Source organism: Cetorhinus maximus, chromosome 7 (genome assembly GCF_964194155.1).
Source record: "Cetorhinus maximus chromosome 7, sCetMax3.hap1.1, whole genome shotgun sequence".
Lineage (NCBI taxonomy): Eukaryota > Metazoa > Chordata > Chondrichthyes > Lamniformes > Cetorhinidae > Cetorhinus > Cetorhinus maximus.
The window spans coordinates 6,531,931-6,556,654 of NC_135885.1; the positions used below are offsets into that span (position 1 = coordinate 6,531,931).

At 45.2% G+C, this 24,724-nt stretch overlaps 1 protein-coding gene across 1 annotated transcript in view; it reads right to left on the minus strand.

Annotated features, from left to right (window-relative positions):
• gdpd5b (glycerophosphodiester phosphodiesterase domain containing 5b) overlaps positions 1-13,952 on the minus strand; it is a 227,580-nt gene extending 213,628 nt beyond the window's left edge. The window contains exon 1 of the mRNA XM_078544979.1: positions 13,760-13,952. The gene's annotated coding sequence lies outside the window, so the exon portion shown is untranslated. The remainder of the gene's footprint in view (positions 1-13,759) is intronic.
• Positions 13,953-24,724: the final 10,772 nt, after the last annotated feature.

Sequence of the window (24,724 nt, forward strand, 5' to 3'; positions counted from 1 at the left end):
ATCTAGAAGACCCCCATGGCCACAATCACAAAGAAGGGTAGCGAGTTCTCTCCAGGGACCTGGGCCAATATTTACCCCTCAACCAACATTCACTTAAAGGCAAATCCAGTCATGAAAACATGGCTGTTTGTGGGATCTTGCTGTGTGTAAATTGGCTGTCACGTTTCCTGCATTCTGACAGTAGTTATATGTCAAAAAGCACTTGATTGGCTGTAAAGCATTTTGGGATGTCTTAAGGCTGTGAAAGGTGCTATGCAAGGAGAAATGCAAGTCTTTTTCTGTGTTTAATTTTATCTAAATGACGTTTCCCGAATTGTATAAAGTATAGTTCAGTCTTACCAACTTGTGTCAAATTTGTCAGTCTCGACATTCAGACCGTATCAGCGAGTCCCTTATCTGCAGTTGTATGTTGAATACCTGAATCTACAACCTGCTGAGTCAGTCACGAGAGAAATGCTGACAGCACAATCTTATATCATCGATATCATGCCAACCTAAAATCTGGCAGGTTTAATTCAACAATTTTTATCTTTGTCCATAATAACAGGCTATTTAACATGCTCGCCTTCCTCACAGCGTTATATCAGCTTGTCCCCATGGACAATCAATCAGCACTCTCGTCTCCTGAGTCTAAAGGTTGGAGGCACCAGCTCCTCAGGTTTGGAAGGTGCTATTGAAGGAGCCTTGGAGAATTGCGGCGGGGATTCTTATAGAGGGTACACATTGCTGTCACTGCGCATCGGTGGTGGAGGGAGTGAATGTTTCAGATGTAGGTTGGGCTGCTTTGTCCTGGCTGGTTTCGAGGTCAGGTTGTTGGAGCTACACTCATCCAGTGACTTGTAGATGATGAAAGATCTTTGGGGAGTTAGACTGGAGATCACTCACAGCAGGACTCATAGCATCTGATCTGATCTTGCAGCTACAATATTGACATGGCTGGTCCAGTTAAGTTTCTTGTCACTGAAGGAATGCTGCACTGTTGAGATGCTGGCATCATGAGCTCAATCGCCATCTCCTTCTAGTCACACATCAATGTGACTTGGACATAGCGATAATGAAGGCAGGGTCCATCTAAGTCAACGTGGTGGAACTCACAACCTAACGCTCGAGGGGAGATAGGAACTTTTTTTTTTAAAAAAGAAGGCAGTTGTTGGATCAGAAATGTGCTGCCTCAAAGGGCGCTGAAAGTTGATTCTGTCATAATTCAAAAAGGAAATGGGATAGATAATTGAAAAGGAAAAAAATTGCAGAGTGAGACTAATTGGAAACTCTTTCAAAGCACTAGGACAGACACAAAGGGCAGAACGGCCTCATTGTTTTTGCTGTGCGCTTCTCTGGGGAGGTCTTTCCTTCAAGTTACTGAGCTTTTCCCATTGCCGTGCTAATACATCCTGTTGAATAATGAACTCCCATTGAACACAGAAAGTTACTACTCTCAGAACACCACTCACACATCTCAACATTCCCATTAATTCCTTCAATAATTAATGAAGGGTTTGATTACCAAATTAATTCGTTCATAATGTATGGTGCGCTACATAGATCAAGTACAAAAAGCAACATTGTGAGGGAAATAGGCCTACCAGCATAGGTTTTTTAAAAAGTGTCAAAATTTCTTAGGATTGGCAGAATTGTTGTGGCCAACAAGATAAAGGAAATCAATATTGGGGAACTCAAAATGTGGCTCTTGTGAAGCACCTAGGGACACTTCACTACGTTTAAGGTGCTGTATAAGATACCAATCATTGACGATGCCTTCAAAGAGTGCCTTTAACAACCTCGGGACATCTCAAACACTTTATTGCTAATGAAGCACTTTAAGTGCAGTCGCTGTTGTAATGTAGAAAATGGAGCAGACAATATGAGCAAAGCAAGCTCCAACAAGCAGCAATCTGTTTTAGTGATGTGGACTGAGGGATACGTATTGACCAGGACACTGCGAGAACTCCCCTGGCCCTCATCGAGCACCATGGGATCTTTTACATCCACCTGAGACACACAGACCAGGCCACTGGATAAATATCACATTCAGCAGTTCTCAGGCTGCTTTCCTCTTCAGCCAGGCTGCACAAATTGGTAAATAAACAAACAGAACATTCCCTAATGTTGATTCAGTTGCTAAAGTTTTCATGAACCGTACATAACTGAAGACCTCATGCACAGTTCAGGAGCGATGTTGATTTAGCTGTTCATACGAATTAGGAGCAGGAGTAGGCCACTCGGCCCCTCGAGCCTGCTCCCCCATTCAATAAGATCATGGCTGATTAAGACTGTAACCTCCCACCTATCCTCAGTAACCCTTCACCCCCTTGTTTATCAAGAATCTATCTAGCTCTGCCTTAAAAAATATTCTGCTTCCACTGCTTTTTTTTGGAAGGGTGTGCCAAAGGCTCACTGCCCTCACAGGGAAAATAAATTCTCCTCATCTCTGTCATAAATTATTTTTAAACAGTGACCCCAAGTTCTAGATTCTCCCACAAGAGGAAACATCCTCCCTGTCAAGACCCCTCAGGATCTTATGTTTCAATCAAACCACCTCTTACTCTTCTAAAACTCCAGTGGATACAAGTCTAGTCTGTCCAACCTTTCCTCATAAGACAATCCACCCATTCCATGTATTAGTCTAGTAAACCTTCTCTGAACTGCTTCAAACGCATTTACATCTCTCCTTAAATAAGGAGACCCATACTGTCCATGTAACTGTGGAAAACGAGGGCAGGGGGGTGAAGGGGATTATTGCTTCTTGTAGCCCCAAGGTCAAGGGCAGGAGAGTGAAAAGAAATCATGCAGGGGCCTTCAGCCCCTGATGCTACTGCACGTCACAAACTGCCTCAGGCATCAGGCTGGGGTTTGAGGCCTTGTAAAATTGAATGGCCTACTGCCACTATCTTGCCACATGAAGATGCTGGCTAGTGGTTTGTCCCCTCCCCCAATGCCTCCAACCCCCTCCCAGGGTGGAAACTGTGAAGTTTTTCCCTGTGTGGATCTTATTAGATTTTACAGCACTGACCAAGGAACACTGCCCAGCAATTACTGGCCCTGAGGCAGTCATACCCCTGGTAGTCACCAGAGTGGACTAGCCATATAAATACTGCGGCTACAAGAGCAGGTCAGAGGCTGGGGATCCTGTGGCGAATCATTCACCTCCTAATACCCCAAAGCCTATCCACCATCTACAAGGAACAAGTCAGGAGTGTGATGGAATACTCCACACTTGCCTGGATGAGTGCAGCTCCCACAACACTCAAGAAGTCCCACACCATCCAGGACAAAGCAGCCTGCCTGATTTGAACCCCAGCTGAAACATTCACTCCCTGCACCACCGACGCACAGTAGCAGCAGTGTGTACCATCTACAAGATGCACTGCAGGAATTCACCAAGGCTCCTTAGGTAGCACCTTCCAAACCCATGACCACTACCATCAAGGGCAGCAGACACATGGGAACACCACCACCTGGAAGTTCCCCTCCAAGCCACTCACCATCCTGACTTGGAAATATATCGCCGTTCCTTCACTGTCGCTGGGTCAAAATCCTGGAACTCCCTCCCTAACAGCACTGTGGGTGTACCTACAGCACATAGACTGTAGCGGTTCAAGAAGGCAGCTCACCACCACCTTCTCAAGGGATGGGCAATAAATGCTGACCGAGCCAGCGAAGCCCACATCCCTTCAAAAAATACTTTTTAAAATTATATTATACTGGTTTGTAGTGAGCAGGATAGGAGCAGGCTTCAGGAGTAGATAGTCTGGTGAAATGTGCCAACACTTGGCAGATGCAGTTTAATGCAGGTGAGTCTGAAGTGATGCACTTTGAGAGAACCAACATGGAGAAGTTGTATACTCCAAATGGTACTTTACAGGTGAGGGTGGATGTTTGTAAATCCTTGAAGATAGTAGAACAAGTTGAAAAGGTGTTTAGGAGGGTGTAAGGGATACTTCAATTCATAAATAAGGACAATGAATGCAAAAACAAGGAACTATTCCTAAACCTTTACAAATGACCGGTTAGGCCTCAGCTGGAGTATTGTGTACAATTCTGGGCACTGAACTTTAGGCAGGATGTCAAGCCCTTGAATAAGCTGCAGGAGAGATTTTCGAGAACAATACCTGGATGACAGCATTTCAGCTATTGTGGAGAGTTTGGCAGAACTGGGATTGTTCTCCTTGGAGCAGGGAAGGTGAAGGGGAGATTTGTTAGAGGTGTTCAAAATGAAGCTCAACGCAAACTGGAGGAACAGCACCTCATCTTCCGACTAGGCACTTTACAGCCTTCCAGACTGAATATTGAGTTCAACAACTTTAGATCATGAATTCTCTCTTCCATCCCCACCCCCTTTCCGATCCCTCTTTTTCCAATAATTTACATATATTTTTCTTTTCCCACCTATTTCCATTATTTTTAAATGTATTTCCATCCATTGTTTTATCTCTACCTTTTAGCCTATTTCGATCCTACCCCAGCCCCACTAGGGCTATCTGTCACTTGCTCATCCTGCTTTCTACCCTTAATGTCACCATTAGCACATTTCTTAGCTAATATCACCACCGTCAACACCTCTTTGTCCTTTTGTCTATGACATCTTTTGGTTATCTCCACCTATCACTGGCCCTCTATCCAGCTCTACCTGTCCCACCCCTCCACCTTAAACCAGCTTATATTTCACCTCTTTTCTATTTTTCCTTAGTTCTGATGAAGAGTCATTCGGACTCGAAACGTTAACTGTGTTCCTCTCCGCAGATGCTGTCAGACCTGCTGAGTTTTTCCAGGTATTTTTGTTTTTGTTCAAAATGAAGTGTGCTTTTTGACAAAACATATCACACCGAATCTGATTTGTCACAATGCAGAAGGAGGCCATTCAGCCCATCAAGTTTGCACATGCTCTCCAAATGAGCAATTCACTCAATGCCATTGCCTTGCCTTCTCCCTGTAACCCGGCACATTCTTCCTTTTCCAATAATAATCCAATTCCTTTTTGAATGCCTCGATTGAAACTGCCTCCACCACACTTGGGCAGTACATTCCAGACCCGAACCACTCGCTGAGTGAAAAAATTTCTTCTCATATTGCTGTTTCTTCTTTTGCCAATTATTTTAAATCTGTGCCCTCTCATTCTCGATCCTTTCAGAAGTCGGACAGTTTTCCCTATCTGCTCTGTCCAGGACCCTCAGGACATTGAAGACCTCGATCAAAACTGCATTTGGACATGGGCTGCTTCAGTATCTGAGGAGTCACGAATGGTGAACATTGTGCAATCATCAGCTAACATCCCCACTTCTGGCCTTATGATGGAAGGTAGGACATTGATGAAGCAGCTTAAGATTGTTGGGCTGAGGATACTACCCTGAGGAACTCCTGCAGTGATCTCCTGGAGCTGAGATGACTGACCACCAACAACCACAACCATCTTCCCTTGGGCTAGGTATAACTTCAACCAGCAGAGTTTTCCCCTTGATTCCCATTGACTCCAGTTTTGCTAGGGCTCCTTGATGCCACACTTGGTCAAATGCTGCCTTGATATCAAGGACAGTCACTGTCACCACACCTCGGCAGTTCAGCTCTTTTTTTCATGATTGAACCAAAGCTGTAATGAGGTCAGGAGCTGGGTGGCCCTGGCAGAATCCAAACTGGGTGTCAGTGAGCAGGTTATTGCTAATCACCTGCTGATTGATAGCACTGTTGATAATCCCTACCATTACTTCACTGATGATGGCGAGTAGACTGATGGGGCAGTAATTGGTCGGGTTGGATTTGTCCTGCTTTTTGTGGACAGGACATACCTGGGCAATTTTCCACATAGCTGGGTAGATGCTAGTGTTGTAGCTGTACTGGAACAGCTTGGCTAGGGACACAGCAAGTTCTGGAGCACAAGTCTTCCGTACTATTGCCCGAATATTGTCAGGGTCCAGAGCCTTTGCAGTACCAGTGCCTTCAGCCATTTCTTGATATCACATGGAATGAATCAAATTGGCTGAAGACTGACATTTGTGATGCCGGGGACCTCTGGAGGAGGTCGAGATGGATCATCCACTCGGCACTTCTTCCTCGTTGGACTGGAAACATACTGCTGTAAAAGAATTTTCTAAACCCACTCTAGGCACTGATGCCCCTCTCTGCCCTTTACATTAATCCCATCCCAGTCTATATTTGGATTATTAAAGTCCTCAATTATACCTAATCGAATTATTGCACCTCCCTGTAATTTCTTTGCAAATTTGTTCCTCCACGTCTGTCCCACTAGCTTGGGGCCCAAAGACTACACTGAGCAATGGAATTGCACCATTTTGGTTCCTGAGCTCTAGCCAAATAGATTCTGCCCTTGACCCCCGCTCCGGGATATCCTCTCTCTCCAGAACTGCAGTGCTCGCCTTGATCAATACCATCACCCATTCTCCTTTTCTTCCTTTCCAAATAGAGAGAAATCCTTTCCCCTGGCAAGTTGGTCAATAACCAGAGGTCATTGATTTAAAATAATTGGTCAAAGAACTAGAGGGAATACCAAGGAGAATTGTTTTCCCTGCACATTATTGATCTCAATAACTTGTTTGAAATCAGAGTCTATAGCAACTTTCAAAAGGGAATTGGCCAGACATATAAATTAGCTATTTTGAAGAGTTATGGGGAAGCAAGTGTTGGACCAAGCTGGACAGCTCTTTCAAGCTGCCAACACAGGCTCAATGGGCCAAATGGCCTCCTGCTGTGCTGTAAGACTCAACGATTTTAAGTAACTGCATTGACCTTGCACACAAAAACACCTGCAGTCAGTGCAGAAGCAAACGCACCGTGAATCCCCCCCCCAGGCAGCTGATGCAAGTAGTACCCGGGAGGCCATGTTCGTGACACACTCATTTGTCTTTCCCGACTATTTACGGCTTCCAATCCCGATTGAAGGTATTCCTGAAAGATTTTTGCCCAGAGAGTGGTGGGAATGTGGAACCTGCTATCACAGGGAGTGGGTGAGGTGAATGATTAGATCCAATTAAGAGGAAGATGGCTAAACACTCAAGGGAGAAAGGAATAGAAGGTTTTGCTGATAGTATTAGACGGCGAGGCTCATGTGGAGCCTAAACACTGACATGGACCAGTTGGGCTGAATGGCCTGCTTCTGTGCTGTAAATACTTGGTAATGTTGCCCCAAAGACACATCCAACACACAATTTAAAAAAAAAACAGGCCCCACAAGCCAAATCACACAAGTTAGGCACACACTCTGAGGCAGTGAAGCCCCATGATCATCATACAGATGATACGAGGGGTCAGTCACAGCTCAGTGGGTAGCACTCATCTCGGTGTCAAGTCCCTCTCCAGGATTCGAGCACAAAATCTAAGCTGACACTCCTGTGCAGCACTGAAGGAGAACTGCACTAAAGGAGGTGCTGTCTCTCAGGTGAGACAGTAAACCAAGGCTCTCAGGTAGTCACAAAAAGATTACCAATTTGAACAAGAGCAGAGAAGTTCCCCTGGTGTCCTGCCCAATATTCACCCTTCAATCAACATCGCTCAAAGAAATGAACGAGCTATTGTCACATGACTGTTTGTGGGAGCTTGGTGTGTGAAGTGACAGCCATGTTTTGTACATTATAACAGTGACTACACTTCAAAATAACTTCATTAGCTTGGAAGCGCATTTGGATGCTCTGCTGTCATGAAAGGTGCTCTATAAATGCACGTCTCCTCGTTACTCTCATTTTCAAGAGCACAGCTCAAAAGGTGACACATCGAATGGAGATTAACTTTAATGAGGCAAAACATCCCGAGGGTTTCACAGGATTGATTACCAAACAAAATGTGACACCAAAGCCACATACGGTGATATCAGGACAGATGACCGTAAGCTTGGTCAAAGAGGTGGGCTGCCAGGAACAACTTCAAGGGGGTGAGAGGTTTATGGAGGGGATTCTAGGGTGTATAGCCAAGGCAGTTGAAGGCATGATCACCAATATAACACAATCACAGCAATTCCAACATTTTATAACAAATTAATAAGTGAAAAACATTTCCAACTTGTCTCTCTTCCTTTTCCAGGCAGTGGGTTGGTGCCAGAATTCCTCTCGCGACCACTATATGAAATGTCTTGCCTGTGATTGCTGAGAAATTTGCACCAAGGACCAAAAGCCCATATATCGGAGGACTCCAAACTGAAAAAGAGAAGGGGAGGTGATTCGGCAAATTTAACCTTGGATTTTTGGGAGACTATCGGAGGCTGCAGGTGGGGCAAGGGAGTGGAGGCTGACAAATGTATTTAAACATCACAGGAACACATTTCAACTCCAAGCCACATACATATTAGCCATATCTTAGTGTCTGTGTCAGCTGTGTTCAGTTGGTAGCACTCTTGCTTCTGAATCAGGAGGTTGTAGGTTCAGGACCTGCTCCAGGACTTAAGTACTTTGGTCAAAATCCTGGAACTCCCTCCCTAACAGCACTGTGGGTGTAGCTGCACCACATGGGCTGCAGCAGTTCAAGAAGGCAGCTCACCACCTCATGATTGAACAAATAAAAAAGATACCTCTGCCTTCCTTCAATTCTGGGTCTTGTGTGATCCCAATTTGAATCATTCCAGCATTGACGGCCGTGCCTTCAGATATCGAAGCCTCAAGCTCTGGAATTTCCTCCCTAATCCTTGCTACCCTTCTTCCTTAAAGACAGTCCTGAAAGCCTACCTCTATTTAAAGAAAATGCATTTATATGGTGCCTTCCACAGTCGCCAAATGTTCCAAAGTGATTTACAGCCAATGAAGGATTTCTGAAGTGTAGTCATTGTTGTAATGTTGAGAACATGGTAGCTAACTCATGCATCACAGGATCCCACAAACAACCAAGTGATAATGACCAGATCATCCGTTTTTAGTGATGTTGATTTGGCGATGAATATTGGGGTGAACTCCCTCGCCCATTGAAATAATGCCCTGGGATCCTTTGCCTCCCAAGGGCAGGCGAAAAACAGCACCTGCAAAGGTGCAGCACTCCCTCAGTACTGCACTGGGAGAGTTTTTGTTCTTATGCATGGGATGTGGGCATCACTGGCTAGGCCAGCATTTACTGTCCATCCCTAATTGCCCTTGTTCAGAGGGCAGTTAAGAGTCAACCACTGTGGTTCTGGAGTCACATGTCGGCCAGACCAGGTAAGGACGGCAGATTTCCTTCCCTAAAGGACATGAGTCATCCAGATGGGTTTTTACAACAATCGACAATGGCTCATGGTCATCATCAGTCTTTTAATCCCAGATTTCTATTGGATTCAAATTCCACCATCTGGGTCCCCAGAGCATTACCCTGGGTCTCTGGATTACTAGCCCAGCGACAATACCACTACGCCATCACCTCCCCACTGCAGCGTTTTAGAGTCTCAAGACTTGGAGGAAGGGGTTGTGAAGAAATGACCAGCTCCTCAGACCCATTTGGTCTCATTGACTTGCATTCATGACATCTTGGTTTAAACCGGCTCTCAACATAAGGCAGATTTGAAAAATTAACCACATGACAGGTAGGTGGCATGTCTTCTTCAATGCCAATAGGCTTGCTCTCTATCTCTCCAACTTACTGTTGCCATTAAACAAGTTGGGGTGTACAAATCACTCGTTGCTTCAGAGCGAGATCGACAATTGCACTCAGTCGATGTCGCCCAACCTCATTTTTTTTCCCCAAAGTTAGCTCGATCCAGGAACTAAACAGGAAATGCGGCAATTTTTAAAAAAAATTGTTCAAGGGATGTGGCCATCGCTGGCAAAGCCAGCATTTGTTGCCCATCCCTATTTGCCTTTCAGTGCAGTTTGGAGTCAACCACATTGCTGTGGGTCTGGAGACTCATGTAGGGTAGGCCAGACCAGGTAAGGACGGTTAGCCTAAACTAAGGACATTTAGTAATGTCCACTAAAGGACATTAGTGAATCAGATGGCTGAGCCTTTTCAATTACAAATATTTTATTAATTGAATATAAATTCCACCAGCTGTCATGGTGGGATTTGAACCTGTGCCTGGGCCTCTGGAATACTAGTCCAGTGACATTACCATTACATCACCACCTCCCCAAATTAGACATCCATGGTGATTCTTGTAGAGCACAGATTTCTGTTGACAGGAGGAGTGCAGTGACCCATCTGAAACCTCCTCCAAAACTCTGCTGCCCATATCCCAGCGCAAACCGAATCCCATTGGCCACATAGTATATAAGGCACAGAAAGTGGCCAGGCAGCCCAACCAGTCCATGTTGGCAGTTATGCTCCAGTATAGCCTCCTCTATTCTTCATCTACCATCGTAATTCTCTATTTCCTTCTCTCTCACATGCTTATCCAGCTTCCCCTTACATGTATCTTTATGATTCACTTCAAACGTTCTCTTTGATAGCAAGTTCTCACCACTCTTTGGGTAAAGTAGTTTCTTCTGAATTGCCTGTGGGATTTCTTGGTGACTATCTTCTATTGATGGCCTCCAGTTATGCTTTCTAATGCTCTCAACATTGGATGGTGCAATCTCCCAGCGTCTCAACACAAATTCACATTTTCACACTCAGACCCTCCCTATCTGTGTAGCCTCCTCCAGCGCTACAACCCTGAGATCTCTGTTCTCCTCCAATTCTGGCTTCATGCACATCCCCCGATTTGCACGACCTCCTCCTTGGTGGCTGTGCATTCAGCTCTCCAAGCCCAAAGCTCTGGAATTCCCTCCGCAAACCTGTAAGACCATAAGACGTAGGAGCAGAAGTAAGCCATTCGGCCCATCGAGTCTGCTCTACCATTCAATGAGATCACAGCTGATCTGATAATCCTCAACACCACTTTCCTGCCTTTTCCCCATAACCCTTGATTCCCTTACTGATTAAAAACCTGTCTATCTCAGCCTTGTTGGATTTGTCCTGCTTTGTGTGTACAGGACATACCTGGGCAATTTTCCACATAGCCGGGTAGATGCCAATGTTGGAGCTGTACTGGAACAGCTTGGCTAGGAGAGCGGCAAGTTCTGGAGCATAAGTCTTCAGTACTATTGCTTGAATATTGTCAGGGCCTATAGCCTTTTCAGTATCCAGTGCCTTCAGCCGTTTCTTAATATCACATGGAGTGAATCAAATTGGCTGAAGACTGGCATCTGTGATGCTGGGGACCTCTGGAGGAGGGCGAGATGGATCATCCACTTGGCACTTCTGACTGAAGATTGTAGCAAATGCCTTATCTTTTGCACTGATGTGTGGGGCTCCCCCATCATTGAGGATGGGGATATTTGTGGAGTCTCCTCCTCCAGTGAGTTGTTTAATTGTCCACCACCATTCACAAGTTAATGTGGCAGGACTGCAGAGCTTAGATCTGTTCTGTTGGTTGCAGGTTCGCTTAGACCTGTCTATCATTTGCTGCTTAGGACTACTTGCAAGCCAAACAACATGTGTTATAGCTTCACCAGGTTGACAACTCATTTTTAGGCACTCTTCATTGAACCAGGGTTGATCCCCTGGCTTCATGGTAATGTCGAATGGGGGATATGCCAGGCCATGAGGTTACACATTGTGTTCAAGTACAATTCTGCTGCTGCTGATGGCCCACAGTACCTCATGGGTGCCCAGTCTTGAGTTGCTAGATCTGTTCAAAATCTATCCCATTTAGCATGGTGGTAGTGCCACACAACACGATGGAGGGTATCCTCAATGTGAAGGTTTGTCTTCGTCTCCACAATGACTGTGCGGTGGTCATTCCTACCGATACTATCATGGATGCATCTGCGGCAGGCAGGCAAGTTGGTGAGGATGAGGTCAAGTATCCTTTTCCCTCTTGTTGGTTCCCTCACCACCTGCCACAGATCCTGTCTAGCAGCTATGCCCTTTCAGACTCAGCCAGCTCGGTCAGTAGTGTTGCTGAATGAAGACCTCATTGAAACGGTTTGTTTCAACTGAGTGTCTTGCTGGGCCATTTCAGGGGGCAGTTAACAGTCAACCACATTGCTGTGGGTCTGGAGTCACATGTAGGCCAGACCAGGGACCTTCCCTAAAGGACATTAGTGAACCAATTGATAATGGTTTCATGGTCATCATTAGGCTTTTAGTTCCAGATTTTTAGTTCCATTTGCCGAGGTGGGATTTGAACTCAGGATCATTACCCTGGGTCTCTGGATTACTAGTCCAGTGACAATACCACTATGCCATCACCTCTTCTGTACTCTACAATGAGTACAGGCTCAACCTACTCAACCTCTCCTCATAAGAAAATCCTTCCATACCCAGGATTAACCTAGTGAACCTTCTCCGGACTGCCTCCAATGCCAGTACATCTTTCCTTAGATAAGAGGACCAAAACTGTTCACCGTAGTCTGTGTGGTTTAACTAGTGCCTTGCATAGTTTTAGCAAGACTTCCCTATTTTTATACATCTGTTACTTTTTTTAAAAAATTCTCTCCTTAGGATCAAACTTTGACCAAGCTTTTGGTCACCTGCTGCCAATATCTCCTCCTGCCCCTCCGTGGAGCACCTCAGGATGTTTTTCACAGTTACAGATGTGATATCAATGCCAGTGGGCCTTGGCATAGAGACTTTGAGTCACTCAGAGAAGGAATCCCCTGGAGTCCAGGCAATGGGTGGGCAGAGGGGTACAGTTGGAGGGAAAAGTGGGACTAAGTAACATAAAGCAGCAATCGCCTCTAGCCCTGGGGTGAGGTAGCAGAGAGCAGCAATCACCTAGGAAACTAGTCCCCCCCACCTTACTCTCACCCACAGAGAGGGTCAGGAATCGAGGGGGGGGAAAAAAAGGGAGGAACAGTGTGGACAGGAACGATGGCTGGGGGTGGGGGGGGAAAGGAGATGATAAAACTGGGACACTGGGGGCAAAGACAGAGGAGCAACAGAAAGAGAATTGGCAGGGGAGGGGTGGGGAGGAGAACCGGGAGGGATTACTGAGGGCAAGGGCAATGGGTAAAGGATGACAAATATGTGGAAGGGGGGGGAAAGAGATTGAGGGAAAGCGGACTCTAGAAAGAAAAATGCAAAACACAGAGAATTTCTCAATTAGTGGGGAATGTTTGAGAGCCTGCAAACTGGAGACTGAAGGAAGGGCCAGAGAGAATGACCAGCAACGTCACTGCCTGGACATCAACTACAACATTGCAACTGTAAACAAGTGATCCAAGCTCCACAGCCAAACTGTTTCAAGGAGGAAGTACTTCCAGCTGTTTAAAGGGAAGGGGAGGCCTTCACCTAGTCCAGCCTCGCCAACCTCTGTCTGGACACCTTTGCAGGATTTTTTTTTTCTCCCACCCCCACAACACACGGGTCCCATTGATTCCCTCTCCCAGAACCAGACACATAGCACTACACAGAATCCTACTCCAGCAGGTCAGTGTGTAATCAGCAGTGGAAAGGCAAAGCAGGGACCATCTAAAACACCCAACGCTTAACTCTATAGGAAACATCCATATTATATGAAAATAAATGATGCACAAAATTATATCTCGGCATCATATATCAAAAGACAAATAAATACCCAAAATTATATATAACACACACACACACACACACACACACACATACTCAGAGAATGAGCTTCTTACCAAACAGACCTGACAAAGGCTTTTTTTTTCAATCAGCAAAAAAGGATTCGGTGCAGGAATCGAGATGATTCTCAAATTATCAAATTACAAAACTGAGGAATATAAACAGACTTGCCCACAAAGCATGTGGGGCACATTAACAGACCAGTGAATCTTCAACCAGCTTCATTGTCACCAGCACCCAAAACACACACACACGAAATTGTCACAGAGAAACAATATACACTTACCTCGGATTTATTCTTATCCACCTGAGGGTTTCAGTCCACCAACCCAAACGCTTTCTTCCTTTCGGGAAACTCCCGGGGCGGCTGAAGAGTGACCTTTCTGACTTTATTTAACAGTGATTGTAAACGAGGGAGGGAAGGGGAGAGAGAGAGAGAGAGAGACACACACAACGATTGTGGCGAGTCTTGTCCTTTACATTTAATCGCTGCAATGGGAACGAGTTGATCAGACACCAGTGTCCTTTATGAGCGGACACTGTAAGGTTACAGAGTAACTCTGTGCCGATTTGTATCGGGGTGTGTGTGTGTGTATGTACTACAGCTCCCAGGAATAATTGTATTGCAATTAAGAGAAGCTTAAAACACACACACGGAGCTCCTGTGCTTAAAAAAAAAAGGGAATAAACCGAATCAGACTTGATTTAGCTGTAAATCCCCAGGTTATTACTTGGTCAATTTCACTCCCTCTCTCTCTCTCTCTCTGTCAATTTCACTCTATTTCGCTGTCTATTTCTCGCTGTTGGCTTTGTTTAAACGAGTTGTAATTGTAAGCCGATGTCCCGAGGTTGCGAGCTCTCTCTATGTTCTTCCCTACCTCCCCCCTCTCGTTCTCTCTTTCCAAAGCAATTTGCCAAAAGGCGAGGAGGGGCCAGTCGACTCCCCGCCTCTCGCACACGCCCCTTGAAACGTTCCCACATTTCTTTTAAAGGAGAATCGCACCCTGTACCATAAACATCGGTTTGCATTTATATGGCGCCTGTAATGTGCTAAAACACCCCCCCACCAGCTTGCTTCCCCGGCAGCATCCATAGAGCATTGGGGCAGCTCAGTTAGGACAGGTGAGCAGAACAAGCTCTTGGTCAAACAGGGAGACTCAAAGGAGGAAAGCGAGGCAGGGAGGGAATATTCCAGAACTTTGGAACCAGGCAGCTGAAGTCAGGGCCACCACCTATGGAGTGGCTAAAATCAAGGATGCTCAAGAGGCCAGAATTGAAGGAGAGCAGGGTTGGAGGAGATTACAGAGATAGGGGAGGGGGGTGAGGCCATGGAGGGATTGGAAAACAAGGAGGGGAATTTCAAAGTCAGGCCCTTGCTTGGCCGGGTGTGATGGTAGGTCAAGTGAGCACAGGGGTGATGGGTCAATGGGACTTGGCGCGCCTTAGGGCACACGGGCGGCAGGAGTGTTGGGCGAGCTCAGGTTTACAGAGGGTGCGAATATGGAAAACCAGCCCGGGGTGGGTTGTGATTGTCAAGCCAAGCGAAGGCATGGGTGAGGGTTTCAGCAGCGGATGATTTGAGGCAGGGGCGAAGTCAAGGGGGTGGAAATAGACGACCCTGAGTGACTTTACAGTCAAAACACATCTCGGGGTCAAAGGTTGAAATTATACACACACGTAATCTACATTACACATGCACTAACTACATATGCATATGCACAAATTATTAATAATGCATATACAGGGCATTCATTAAGTGCTTGTGAAACTTTAAACTTTAATAACTTTTGTACACGACAGAAACAAACTGTACTACCGCACATGGGTGGATAATTCGTAACACTTTTTGATGTTAGTGTTGTGGTTATTGCTGTGTTAACATCTCCCTGACTGAAAATAGGGTCAGTGGGAGTAAAGCTGAACTGGGTGTTATGGTTAACTAAACTGAAATCTGTAACAACTGGGAGCAGGAAATTCCACCACCCATTATTGGAACAATGCATCACATAGGAACTCAATTAACAATTGGAATGAATACATCTCTATCATGTGTTTTTAGTTCTTCTCTCTGTTACTTGAATCGTTTTTATTCTTTATTTTCCATTCCTTCCTTCATTCTCTCTCAATCCCTGCCACTAATTCCCTCTTCCTATTCTTTCTTTCATTCTCTCACCATCCCTTATTCCTCCTTCTCAGTTATTCCCTCTCACTGATGCTCCCTCTCGTTCAAAGCTCGTTCAGTCGCTTGGTCTCACCCTCATCCCCTCAATGTTCTCGTGCAGAACAATGGAGCAATGCGGGCCAACAGATCTCTGCCAGTGTTTATGCTGCACACCAACCTCCCCCCCACCCCATTTCATCTCCCCCTCCCCCTCCCTCCCCCTCCCTCCCAGCATGTATTTCTACTCCCATCTCCCTCATGCTTATCCATGACATTTGCCTCAACCCCTGGTTCCACGTTCCACACTGGAAGCGTCCAGTGATACAACACAGAAGCAGGCCATTTGGACTATTGTGCCTGAGGCAGCTCTTCAGTCAAGTTCATCCAGTTAGTCCCGTTACTCTTTCACCTCCCCATTCCCACTGATCCATGTTAATTTGCACAGCAAGATCCCACAAACAGCAATGAGTTAAACCAGATAGTCTCTTTTGATGGTGTTGGTTGAAGGGTTGAGGTTAACCAAGACATCCAAACTCCCTTGTTCCTCTTCAAATGACCTTTTTATAAGCAAGCAGGCAGGGCCTTGATTTAACATGTTCTAATGCAAACCTCAGCACCTCTGACAGTGCTGCACTTCCTCAGTACTCATTGGGAGTGTCGGTGGACTATGGGCTCAAGCATCTGGAGTGAGACTCAAACCCATCAGCCGTCAGACTTGGAAACAGGTCGGCTATCCACTCAGCCACGGCTGAAACTGAAATAGTGAGGTGAAGGGACTCAATCCAGACAGCAGCACTCAAGAGTTGGCTATGGTAAATCAGGAGCATGGAGGTCATTCTGTGCTGTGCGCCCTCAGTTCTGCTGCCAAAACTCTGACTCGTGCTAATTCTTGTGATTCCATTTACAATGATGCAGAGACAAATCAGTACAGCTCACAGTGAGGTCACTCCTTGAATCAATTCTGGCAGCCTGCACCTCGCCCTCAGTAAACCTGCAGACTGGAACTAATCACATGAAGTAGGAACTGGCAGGTGTTACTGGCAGGAATATTTAACTATCCAATCAGTGTAATTATTTAGTTCTCTCGCCATGTCATTCAGACTATGTTGCATTTTCTATGGGATTCTGCTCTCAGTAATAAATGGCAGGTTGCTGGGTCACTTGCTGCCTTGGACAATGTTGTGCCCGTTGACTTACGTTGGCTCCCAGTCCAGGCATGCCTCAATTTTCAAATTCACATCCTTGTTTTCAAATCTTTCCACTCTCCATTTCTCTATCCTCCCCTAGCTTTATAACTCTCCAAGAGGAAGGCAGTGGTGCAATGGTATAGAAACATAGAAACTAGGAGCAGGAGTAGGCCATTCAGCCCTTCGAGCCTGCTCCGCCATTCATTATGATCATGGTTGATCATCCAACTCAGTAGTCTGCTCCCACTTTCTCCCCATATCCTTTGATCCCTTTCGCCCCCAACAGCTATATCTAATTCCTTCTTGAAAACATACAATGTTTAGGTCTCAACTACTTTCTGTGGTACGAATTCCACAGGCTCACCACTCTCTGGGTGAAGAAATTTCTCCTCATCTCAGTCCTAAATGGTCTACCCCGTATCCTCAGACTGTGACCCTTGGTTCTGGACTCCCCCACCATCGGGATCATCCTTCCTGCATCTACCCTGTCTAGTCCTGTTAGAATTTTATAGGTTTCTATGAGATCCCCCCTCATTCTTCTGAAGTCCAGCGAATATAATCCTAATCAACTCAATCTCTCCTCATATGTCAGTCCCGCCATCCCAGGAAACAGTCGGGTAAACCTTCGCTGCACTCCCTCTATAGCAAGAACATCCTTCCTCAGATAAGGAGATCAAAACTGCACACAATATTCCAGGTGTGGTCTCACCAAGTCCCTGTACAATTGCAGCAAGACATCCCTGCCCCTGTACTCGAACCCTCTGGCTATGAAGGCCAACAATACCATTGTCACTGGACTAGTATTTTCTGGGAACCTGGGTTCAAATCCCACCATCGCAGATAGAATTAAAAATCTGATGATGACTATTTATGATTTTCATTAAAAACCCATCTGGTTCACTGATGTCCCTTTAAGGAAGGAAATCTGCCGTCCTTACCCGGTCTGGCCTACATGTGACTCCAGACCCCCAGCAATGAGGTTGACTCTTAAATGCCCTCTGAACAAGGGCAATAAATGCTGGCAGAGTCAATCATGCTCACTTCCCATGGATGAATTTTTAAAAAACTCCTCCAGTTCTGGCCTCTTGATCTTAATTGCTCCAGCTTTGGCTGTGTGAGGGGTTCCAGATTAACATCTCATTTGCAGCAACTTTTCCAGTTGAATCGCATTAATATGAAAAAAGCCTAAAAAAACATTAACTCAAGACAAATAAGCACCATGTTTTTTATTATGGGGATAAAAGACTAATCATTATGCTGCACTTTATGGTTCCAAATGATTACTTGAGTGAAAAATCATCATTGTGCTCTGAATAAACATGTTTGAGTGGTATAGCTACACTATGGTTATAGATAATGTCTATGGTTTAAGGAACAGGTTTAATGGATGTGCCTATTATTGCTCTAGTGTAGCTGAGGCGCTAAATGACTCTCAATGTGAAATTAGAAGCCTTTTTTTAAACACGAAAATCGATAGCAGAAAATATTGCCTTCATTCTACGCATCTTAATTTAAAGTTTGTTTTAAAGATGGTCTTACTGACAAAATTATAGTTAAGAAAGTGAAAAAAAACATGATAATTCAGAATTAGGTCTATAAAGTTTGGATTTTATTCTATTGATACGTGAATTCAATACATTGGTTTTATTTATTTTACATGCAACTTATGCATTTTAATAGAGACACTTAGTTATTTGCTAAGTATTTGGTTGAGAAATGCTGAATTTTCATATTGCGGCTACAAAAGATTTTATTTTAGGCGACTTTTTTTTTTAAAATGGCTCTTCAGGTGAAAACAGCTGCCAACCCCTGGCCTAGGGCCTGATCTCTGGAATTCCATCCCTGCCTCTCTACCACTCTCTCCTTCTCAAATCTTACCCCTTTGACCAAGCTTTTGGTCATCTGACCTAATACGTTGCTCAGTGTTAAATTTCATTTGATAAAGTTCCTCTGAAGTGCCTTAGGGCATTGAACTACATTAAAAGCACAATATAAATATCAGTTGCCATTGTGTAAAGGAGCAAATCCCATCTTTTATTCTAGGCAATGGGTCAAACCAGTGCAATCTGATGTGAACAAACACCAAGATGACATATTTCATCATGCTGCTAATTTAAGGTATCAACTCGATATTATTTCAAGGAAGAACCGGGGAATTTTCCCTGGTGTCTCGGCCAATATTCCCTCAACCAATAACACTTTAAAGAATACAGATAATCACTGGTATAATGTAGGCAATGTGGCAGCAAGACCCCATGAACTGCAATCCAAAAAATGACTCGATAACCTGTTTGGTTGAGGGATAAATATTGGCCAGAGCACTGTGGAGAACTCATCTGCTTCTCATTATGTAGTGTCATGAGATCTTTACCCAAGACGGCAGTGATGTACCCCTCAATACTGCCTTGCAGTGCCAGCCTGCATTAGGGGGCCTAAGTCTCTGGACTGGAGCAGTTCAAGAGAAGACAGTATGTAGTTGCACTTTACAGAAATCTTTGAGCCAATAGTGAGCACTTTCCTAGCAGCTTGCTTCATGTGATGAAAAAAAACACAAGTAATCAACATTTCAAAAAGAATCTTGTTGGCTGTAAGATGCTTTGGGAGATCCTGAGGTCATGAAGGCTAGAAGGGGTACTTTCCTTTATCAGCGGCAGCATGCAACTAAAGAACTGGGAGGTTATACTGGAACTGTTTAAAACTCTAGTTAGGCCACAGCTGGAGGGCTGCATGCAGTTCCAGTCAACACTCTACAGGAATGATGTGAATGCACTAGAAAGGGTAGAGAGGAGATTTATGAGGATGTTGCCTGTATTGGAGAATTTTATTTATGAGCTCAGATTGGACTGACTTGGGGGGGCGTTTCCTTTGGAACAGGGGAGGCCAAGAGGAGACCTAATTGAAGCGTATCAAATTATGGGGGTCTGGATAAATGATTTCACAGATTCACAGAATCTTTACAATGCAGAAAGAGGCCATTTGGCTTATCGAATCTGCACTGGCTCTCTGGAAGAGCATTCCACCTAGTCCCACCGCCCTGCCTTATCACCTTCACCTTGCACATTCTCTCTTTTCAGGTAGCAACCCAATCCCCTTTTGAATGCCTTGACTGAACCTGCCCCCACCGCCTTTTCAGGAAGTTCATTCCAGACTTCACCTCACGACCACTACCATCTAGAAGGGCAAGGGCAGCAGATAGAAGGGAACACCACCACCTGGAAGTTCCCCTCCAAGCCTCTCACCATCCTGACTTGGAAATATATCGCCGTTCCTTCACTGTCACTGGGTCAAAATCCTGGAATTCCCTTCCTAACAGCACTGTGGGTGTACCTACACCACATGGACTGCAGCAGCTCACCACCACCTTCTCAAGGGCAACTAGGGATGGGCAATAAATGCTGGTCCAGCCAGCGAAGCCCACATCCCATGAATGAATAATAAAAAAACCCACCTTCTGGGGAAAAATGTTTTTCCTCACTTCACATTCACTCCTTTTGCCAATTATTTTGAATCTGTGCCCTCTAGTTCTTGATGTTCTCTTGAGTGGGAACAGTTTCTCACTATTTACCCTGTCCATATCCCTCAGGATCTTGAATACTTCTATCAGGTCTCCTCTCTGCCTTCTTTTCTCCAAGGTAAACAGTCCTAACCTCTTAGCTACAGTTCTTTATCCCTGGAATCATTCTTGTGAATCTCCTCTGTACTCTCTCCAATGCCTTCACACCCTTCCTCAAGTATGGTGCCCAGAACTAGACGCAGTGCTCCAGATGAGGCCTAACTAGTGTCTTATACAAGTTCAACATGACCTCCTTACTCCTGTACTCAATGCCCCTATTAATAAAGCCTAAGACACTATCTGCTTTATTAACTGCTGGCTCAACATGCCCTGCCACCTTCAATGACCTATATACGTATACACCGAAGTCCCTCTGTTCCTGCACCTCCTTTAGAGTTTCACCCTTTCTTTTATACTGTCTCACCATATTCTTCCTGCCAAAATGAATCACCTCACAATTCTCTGCATTGAACTTGATCTGCCAATTGTCTGCCCAATTCACCAACATGTCCATGTCCTTTTGAAGTTCCAAGACTATCTTCATCACAGTTGACAACATCTCCAACCTTTGTGTCATCTGCAAATTTTGAAATCATATCCTGCACACCATAGTCTGAGCCATTAATATATATCAGGATTTAGGTTAAGATGCAAAGGTTTAGAGGGAATTTGAGGGGATCATTTTCATCCAGAGGGTGGTGGGGATCTGGAACTCACTGACTGACTGGAAGAGAGACGCAGACACCCTCATCACATTTAAAAAGTACTTGTGTGTGCACTTGACGTGCGCAACCTACCGGACTACGGACCAAGAGCTGGAAAGCAGAATTAGGCTGGATGGTCACTTGTCAGCCAGCATGGGCAGGATAGGCCAAATGGCCTCTCTCCGTACCGAAAATTTCTATGATTCTATGAAAGGTGCGATAGACAGTCAAGAACCATCTGTTCATTATAAAAATAAAAATACCTGGAAAAACTCAGCAGGTCTGACAGCATCTGCGGAGAGGAACACAGTTAACATTTCGAGTCCATATGACTCTTCAACAGAACTAAGTAAAAATAGAAGAGAGGTGAAATATAAGCTGGTTTAAGGGGGTGGGCGGGACAGGTAGAGCTGGATAGAGGGCCAGTGATAGGTGGAGATAGCCAAAAGATGTCACAGACAAAAGGACAAAGAGGTGTTGAAGGTGGTGATATTATCTAAGGAATGTGCTAATTAAGGGTAGAAAGCAGGACGAGCAAGGTACAGATAGCCCTAGTGGGGGTGGGGCGGGGGGAAGGAATCGAAATAGGCTAAAAGGTAGAGATAAAACAATGGATGGAAATACATTTAAAAATAATGGAAATAGGTGGGAAAAGAAAAATCTATCTAAATTATTGGAGAAAAAAAGGGGGGGATCGGAAATCTCTTCATTATGTTGCCTTCATAGACTGTTCATGACAATGGAGGTGGTAGCTCACTGATGCTGCCACCTAGTGGGCACTGTGCTCAACACTGCACTTACTGCCAAGGCTCCTGTGGGATGAATTGGCACCATGACTACTGGCACCACAGGCAAGGATGGCCCCCTCAGCTGATGTTGTTGAGAGTGCGCAGGGTTCCACAAACAGCCCCTCAGCGAGATTCGGCCTCCTTTTGGACAGGGAAGAGGGGAGCCAACTGCCAAAATATGCCACTGGGTTGAAAAACCTGATATTTCTTGGTTGCTGAATTACCTCCCAGTTGATAACATCATAATCCAGTGCGGAGGGGGCAATGCTTAAAAGTTGCAGTACAGGGGCAGTGCTGCACTAGCTGCGGTGCCATCTTTCAGGGGAGTCATTAAACCATCTCCCCTCTCAGGTGGACGCAAGAGTTCCCACAGCCAACCATTTTAAAGGAAAGCAAGCAAGTTATCCCCCATGTCCTGGCTAATATTTACCCTCAACCGGCATCACTAAATAGCAGATTATCTGGACATTGTCACACTGCTGCTTGTGGGATCTTGCTGTGCACTTCCTGCATTATGATAGTGACCATACCTCAAAAATACTCCATTAGTTGAGAATCTTCCCTCTAGGCTGCAAAAGCTGTGAATGTTCTTGACATGGGGCAAGCAGGCCTTACACAAGCGGATGTGCACATTCGAGGCTGTGCATCAGTCTTAAAGGGACAACAAGCAGTAACAATGAACTGCACACAACAAAAGGTTACCGGGGGAAGTATTGGTCCTGAGGTCATAAAAGGCCCTTTAAAATTCCATTCCTTAGATCGTTTCCCTAAGTGGAGGTTAAGCATCAGATGTTGGCCTTGAATCAAACCAACTTGCCAAGTGGACAAGGACCTTGAAAGCAGGGTCCAAAATCAGGAGCAGAATGTGAGTCAGCCATATAAATACTGTAGTTACAAGAGCAGGTCAGAGGCTGGGAATTCTGCAAAGAGTAACTCAGCTCCTGACTCTCCCCAAAGCCTGTCCACCATCTACACAAGGCATAAGTCAGGAGTGTGATGGAATACTCCCCACTTGCCTGGATGACTGCAGCTCCCACAACACTCAAGAAACTTGACACCATCCAGGACATCCTCTGATTGGCACCCTATCCACAAACATTCACTTCCTCCGCCACCGACACACAATGGCAGCAGTGTGTGTACCGTCTACAAGATACACTGCAGCAATTCATCAAGGCTCCTTCGACAGCACCATCCACACCCACGGCCTCCACCATCTAGAAGGACAAGGGCAACAAATGCATGGGAACACCATCACCTGCAAGTTACCCTCCAAGTCTCACACCATTTTAACTTGGAAATTTATTGCCATTACCTTTATTTATGCTGGGTTAAAATCCTGGAAACCCATCCCTAACAGTACTGTGGGTGTACCTACACATGGACTGCAGCGGTTCAAGAAGGCAGCTCACCACCACCTTCTCAGGGGCAATTAGGGATGGGCAATGAATGTTGGCCAGCGATGACCACACACAAAGAATGGATTTTTTTAAAAAGTGTTGCCTGGATGTTGTGAGAGGTGGGATCACTCACTTTATAACTGAAGACATTTCTGGACTCTCAACTGTGATGGATCTGGGAGTAGGGAGACGGTTCGACTCATGGGATACGTTCAAACAAGGTCTTTTTATCTTACAGCTGTCATGTGGTTCAATGATACAGCATTGCCTTCACCTTCAGAATCCATTATTATTGGTCAGTGAGCTTTGACAGTCAATAAACTGCTTTTACTGGAGCCCTCAGTCAGTTAGGTTAAGTCACCTCCCCTGGGTAATCTCTAGCTTAGGCACCTCACTAACTACTGGCTGTTCGAGAAATGACTGTCAGGGAATTTAACCATTTCCCTCTCTTCCACTAAACCCATCCATGATGGACATGACAGCAGTGGGTCAGAGACACATTCTGATTGAATTATTACCGGCGTTAAATTATTCATAAGCAGCAAACGAACCCAACACTGCCAATTGTAATTCTTACTGAGGGATGGGTGGGGAGAGAATTGGTGCTTGGGGTGGGCACCCTTTCCCTGTGGGTGTGGTGGTGGGAGGGTGCCTATGCCTCGCTGTGGTGTTGACGTACTTTTTTTCTACCCTGCTGGAGTCTGCTGGGATCTGCTGGAGTCTCCTATTCTACCTCCCCCACCCACTGAAGTTCTCAGTTTCTCTGACATGCCCACTCGTCACTTCATTTCTCTCGTTGCGTTTCCTTCCTGAGTTCTCCCCACTCTCCTGGGACCAATATTTATTCTTCAATCAACATCAATCAGGAAAAAACAATCACAGTTGACTTGGCCATTTGCTGGTTGTGGGATTTTGCAGTGCAGAAATTGGCTGCCGTGTTTTCTACAGTGACTATACTTCACTGTGATAAAAACAAAAAGCTACTGCGGATGCTGGAAATCCAAAACAAAAACAGAATTACCTGGAAAAACTCAGCAGGTCTGGCAGCATCGGCGGAGAAGAAAAGAATCGACGTTTCGGGTCCACACGGCCCTTCAACAGAACTGAAGTATAGTTAGGAGAGAAGTGAAATATAAGCTGGTTTAAGGTGGGGGGCGGGGGGAGAGAAGTTGAGGGTGGGGTGGTTGTGGGGACAAGCAAGCAGTGATAGGAGCAGATAATCAAAAGATGTCATAGACAAAAGGATCAAAGAGGTGTTGAAGGTGGTGATATTATCTAAGAAAAGTGCTAATTAAGAATGGATGGCAGGACACTCAAGGTACAGCTCTAGTGAGGGTGGGGTGGACAGACTGACAAGGTATTAGTTGTAGATTTAAAAATAATGGAAATAGGTGGGAAAAGAAAAATCTATATAAATTATTGAAAAAAACAAAAGGGAGGGGGAGGAAACGGGGTGGG